This window comes from Leptidea sinapis, chromosome 2, assembly GCF_905404315.1.
Source record: "Leptidea sinapis chromosome 2, ilLepSina1.1, whole genome shotgun sequence".
Taxonomy (NCBI): Eukaryota; Metazoa; Arthropoda; class Insecta; order Lepidoptera; family Pieridae; genus Leptidea; species Leptidea sinapis.
In genome coordinates, this window is record NC_066266.1 from 18352271 (window position 1) to 18358274 (window position 6004).

At 34.4% G+C, this 6004-nt stretch overlaps 1 pseudogene; it reads left to right on the plus strand.

Moving 5' to 3' along the window:
* Nucleotides 1-581: 581 nt before the first annotated feature.
* LOC126973286 (uncharacterized) lies at nucleotides 582-2664 on the plus strand (annotated as a pseudogene).
* The last annotated feature ends 3340 nt before the right edge of the window (nucleotides 2665-6004 follow it).

Sequence of the window (6004 nt, forward strand, 5' to 3'; positions counted from 1 at the left end):
GTTATTCTGTGAGGTTGCGTAACGCGGAGCATACGACTGGTCACGTTAGTATAACTGCGGTCTTCGAGAGAACGTGACGATGCTTGTACTTCGATGAGGTGACTACTGGTGATCTGCGTGTTTCTATGACTTGATGTACAGCATTATTAAACGGTTGTTATCAAAGCTAATATTACGGTATTTAAAATATGGTCTTTTAAGAATGAATCTGTCTAATTTATATTTCTGCGATCTGTCTACGAGTGTATTACGTTCAAGGTTACATATTAGATATTTATATTAATTGATGTTATTTGTTATTGGTACAGTTACAGTGCAAAGATAGGATATACACACTTCGCAAAAAAACGTAAACAGTGCAAACGTGCTCTTAACATTTTGAATTATTTAATTTAATTATAGTTCGATATTTTACTTAAATCTTGTTTAACTTAATTACTTGCATATAAATTAATACTTTGTGATAATCAGTGCAGTGCAAAATACTTGGATAATATTGAAAATTGATATAAAATATTTTCAAGTGAATATTAATAACTTTCGTTCTATAATCTAATAAAATTCTTTCGTTGCGACACACAATGAGTTCGTGCTTTGGTTGTCAACATCTCATCAGTGTTACTGATAAAATCTGTTGTTTGGATTGTAAAAATAACTTCCACTACAGCTGTGTAAACTTACAGCTAAAGCTAAGACATACTGGAAGTGTCCAGCCTGTAAGTTACCTCTAAAAAACGACGACGTCAATACTCCCGTGAAGTCAATGTTCGACAGACCCTCCGCCCCCCGCAACCTTACCGTCGGCGGCGGGTAACCTAGATGAATATTTTAGAAACATGGAATTATCGCTTTTATCGAAACTAAAGACTGAGTTGGTCTCTTTAATTGAAGAAAAAATACTTAAGGACATCCAGAAAAAAGTAGGTGCAATACCGCAAGTAAAAACACACCTTGATGAAATAACGCAAAGTCTGAGCTTGTTATCAGATAAGTACGATACAATAATGGCAGAAAACCAGCAATCACGGGAAAAGATCAGTAAATTGGGGAAGACAGTTGTAAATATAAACAATAAGTGTGTGTATTTAGAGAAGTGCAACGTTGCGCTTGAACAGAAGATCCATGAATTCGAGCAGGCTTCTCTAAATGATCGCATAGAAATAATGGGCATCGAAAAACTACCAGGTGAAAATCTCAAGGAGCTTATTTCTAAGGTTGGGGACACAATCAATGTAAATACCTCAGAAATCGAGTGGGCCAGGCGAGTCACTACCACCCGCCTTCTGAAAACAAGCGCAAAACCGGCACCTATAGTGGTAAAATTCAAGGCCTCAGGAGCTAGCTCCCGGTTGGCGCAGCGCCGTAAAATGATGGAGGTGACTAGTGACAAACTAACAGGTGGATCGGCCACCAACAAAATATACATCAACAAAGCACTTACTAAGGTAACTAGAACCCTGTTGTGGAACACGAACAGAAGCAGCTACATGGCGTATACAAGTACATATGGGTATCTAGTGGTAAAATTCTAGTAAAAAAAAGTGAAGGTGAAAAGTCAATATGCATTCGTAATGAAAGTGAAATCGTGGCCTTACTTAACAAAAACTGAAGTTTTTACTTTTATTTTTATTAATTACCTAATAACTGGTACGTTTGTGTTTAACTATTCTTATAAAATTCAACGATTCATTTCCATTAGACTTAATAATTGATGATGAATCTATTAATTATGTATGTACTGCTAGCATAGATAAACGGATAAGTCAAAGTATCTACAAAAAAGAACTCTGTATTATTCACGTAAATATTCGTTCAATAAAAAAGTATTTTTCAGAACTTTTAGGAGTTCTTAACGACCGTCTAAATTATATAGATATTGTTGCGTAGCAACCCTTCGAAGTATATGACGAGAGTTGTCAAACTTCAAGACATTGTTAATTTCAACAGCTCTGTCAGCAATACTCGTAGCTCAGCGGAAAAGTGTTTACTTTAGACGCTGTAGACCCGGGTTCGATACACCTACCAGTGAATGGATTTTTTTGGGTTTTGTAAAGTTAAAGGAAATTTCTAGTAAGTTCAGGATCAAATCGAACAGAAAAAAAGGGATGGAAAATGTGTAAGCAGGATAAAAATAGTTAAAAGAATTTTCTAGTACAATTTAAATTTAAAGATGGAATGGGAGAATCATTTTGAAAATAGAACGGATCCGGGGGTATATAAGCCGTACTAAGCGTGGCCTACGGCAGTTCTAGTTCTGACTCGAAAGTGTAAAGAAGAAGAAGAAGATAAGAAGAAGTAGTGAAAAGTGAAAGTGTTCTAAGAAGACAGAAGAGAAGTAGTGTTCGGTGCAGTGTGACGCGTTGAAGGTACCGCCGCCCACAAGAGGAACAGCGGCAGACCGGCGAAGTGCAAGTTCAGAAAAAATTAACGCAAATAAAGACTCGTTCCTATAAGCGGAGTATTATTTCCAATCGCTGACCCACTCCCGTATCAATATATTAGTAATAACCGAACCTAACATCAATTATTCTTTGTTAACATTTTATAGGATTCCTGGATTCGATGTTAATGTACATACTTGTTGTGGGCGAAGAGGTGGAGGAGTGTTGGTTTACTCTCGCACGGGTTTGTGCGCGCGGCTTAATCAGAAACCTCTCCTTGTGAGTGGCGAGCGCACAGCCGAGTTTGTTTCCATTGTTTGCGACTGGCAAGGTGAGCAATTACACGTCATTTCAATATATCGTCCACCAAGATACAATAATAAGAATAAAATCCAAGAATTTTTAACCTACTTTGAAAAACTTTTACAGTGATTATCTACTAGTAACAAAGTAATTATATGCGGGGATATAAACATAAATTTATTCAGAAATACAGAAAAATATGTAAAATATTATGAAGATTTATTAGCCGAACATGGTTTTACAAAATGTATTAAAGACGTGACGAGAAGGGAAATTTTAATGGGTAATGTAGTCGAATCATGTTTAGATCATATATTTATTAAATCATCCTCGGCATTTATCGATTCTGCAGTAATACAACATAAAATATCTGATCATTATTTGGTCGCGGCATCTATACAATGGAAACAGACGCCGAAAGTAACTCACTCAGGCGAGATGTGTGAATCACGCGCTGCGCCCGACATTACTGCGGCCCCGCGCCGCCGCCGTGTTCTTGATTATAGATTAGTCAGAGAAAAATTATTAGAATCCAACTTCGATTATCTCTTAAATATTGATTGCCCATCAAAATTATACAATAAGCTATCAACTTTATTTAGTGATATATACAACCAATGTTATACAGTAAAAAATATGACTGGAAACAGGGACTTTAGAAATGAAAAGTATTGGTTAAACAACAGCTTAAAAAATATGGTTATTGAAAAAGATAGATTGTTCAAAATATGGTGCAGCGATCCAAAGAATATGGTAAAAAGACTAACTTATACTAGGTACAGAAACAAATGCCAAAAGACAATTTTTAAATGTAACGTTGAACGTGACAAAAAAACAATTTTAGATTGTAATAACAATATTAAAAAAAATTGGGATAAAATTAATGAGTTATTGGGTAAAAATAAGCAGTCTTTGGATAATCTAATCATAACTAACATTACTAAACAAGGCGGCACGCAGGCTGTATGTAATGTATTTGCTGATACATTCTTAAAGGAAATTGATCAAATAAAACACTCCTGTGATGAAAAATAGCTGGAAAGGAAAACTTATGTTAAATTATCTAATGTGTATATGAGATGGCAACCGGTTGATGACAAGGACATAAAACTAATAATTAATAAAATTAATAAAAATAAATCACCAGGCAGTGATCTTATACGCATGTCTGATTTAAAAATAATTGTTGATAAAATTAGCCCTGTTTTAGCTAAGCTGATAAATCTATCTGTAAAATATCACAAATTTCCATAAAGATTAAAGGAAGCAATCATTCGTCCAGTCTATAAGAGAGGTGATCGTAAAGTATTTTCAAATTAGAGACCGATAACTATACTATCAAGTATTGATAAAATTATGGAAAAATGTGTTGTCAATCAAATAGGAACTTTTTTTACAAAAAAATAATATCTTAACGGAATGTCAACATGGCTTCCAGAAAAATAAAAGCACCAACAACTTATTATCAAATTTTACAGACGAAATTAATACACATTTGGAAAATAAAAAAAATATTGTAGCTAATTTTTATGATTTTAGAAAGGCTTTTGATACCCTACAGACTGAAACCCTCTTAGATGGAATGGAAGAGTGCGGCATGGGACTTGAGATAGTTGCTGAACCAAGGGTTCAGCGACTATCTCAGGGCGCGCTCTTACCGTGTTAAAGTCGGCGACACGTTTAGCGAGGAGAAACAAGTAAACTGCGGCGTCCCCCAGGGTTCCGTGTGTGGGCCCGTGTGCTACCTGATGCACGTAAATAGTCTCTGTGGAGTATTAAATCACTGCTCCGACCACATGTTTGCCGATGACCTTTGTACTCTGAGCGCTAGTACCGACCTTGCGGAAATGTGTCACCGGGTTCAAGAGGATGTGGATGCGGTAGTTAAATGGTCACATGATAACGGCATCATAATAAACGCTGACAAAGCAAAGATGATAATTATTCACTCGCCGTATTTACGATCTATTGATAATCCACCTCCTCTGATTGCACACGGCTTTGATTGCTTCCATAATAAGAAAATTAAATGCACATGTAATCCTATCGAAAAAGTTAATTGTGTAAATTACCTAGGAGTAAAAATAGATACCTCTTTTTCCTGGGATTCCCACATAGAATACGTATGTAAAAAATTGAGAATATTACTGGAAAAGTTTTATCATTTAAGTATTAAAGTCCCCTTACCAATACTAAAATGTTTATATTTTGCACTAGTGGATTCTATAATAAGTTACGCTCTTGATTGCTATGGATTAACATTTAAAACATATATAGATAAAATATTGCAAACAAGATTTTTAAAACTACTCGTAAATAAGACAAAGAATCAATGTAAAGTAGACTACTCTAAACTATTTAAAATATGTAAAATTTTACCGGCTAGCCTGAAACATAAATATCTTCTACTTGTAAACAATTATAGTAAAACAGGATCGTTTCATTAATTTGGTGCAACATAAGACTGGCACAAGGTCATTGTCCAAAGGTAAATTTGAAATACCCATGGTACAAAATTACTATGGAGATAGAACATTAAAAAACGAGTTCCATACTTACTCAACAGTTTACCCGAGGACATAAGACGTGAGCCTACACTTGTTACATTTAAAAGTTTACTAAAAATATTTGTTAAATACGTTATAACCATTTATGTAAATTAATTGTATCAATAACTTACTTAATAATTTAAAAGCTATGTTTATGTAAAGCGAATTACCTGCAGTCAAACTGCGTAAGCAGTTTTGCGGGGCATGGTAAAATATAAATGGTAACTTTCATGATTAAATATATTACATACATACATACATATTTTAGTTTTGCTATAATTTCTTATGTTTAGTAAAGCTTGATATTAATCTAGTTTTAGGTAATAGGTGGTATCGCTAAGTAGTAATTAAATTGGTAGGTACTAAACCTAGATAGTATAGTAATTCGTTAAAGAGGATGTTTAATGTAAATGTCTGTCAGAATGCGTATACTGTGCAGTGCCGAACAAAAAAAATGTAAATGTCTTGGAACTTAGTGTTTAAATTCTCTTTGTTCTCTTTGGTAAGTGTGTCTGTACCCTTTACTTAGAGGTCTAAGCTACCAGGTCATAAAATCCAAAAAAAAAATAATGTGTCTGTAGTCTGTACTCTGTTTGTGAAAAGACAATTTCTTTCTCTTCTCGAATAATGATTTGTTTAATATATAATTTGATTTTCATGTGATTTACGCCTGCTGGCGTTAATCTTAAATTTTTACTTCTCGTGATATAATCGATAGCATTTTATTTTATATCAGACATTAAGTATTTTAGGGGCCTTAGTTTATTTGAT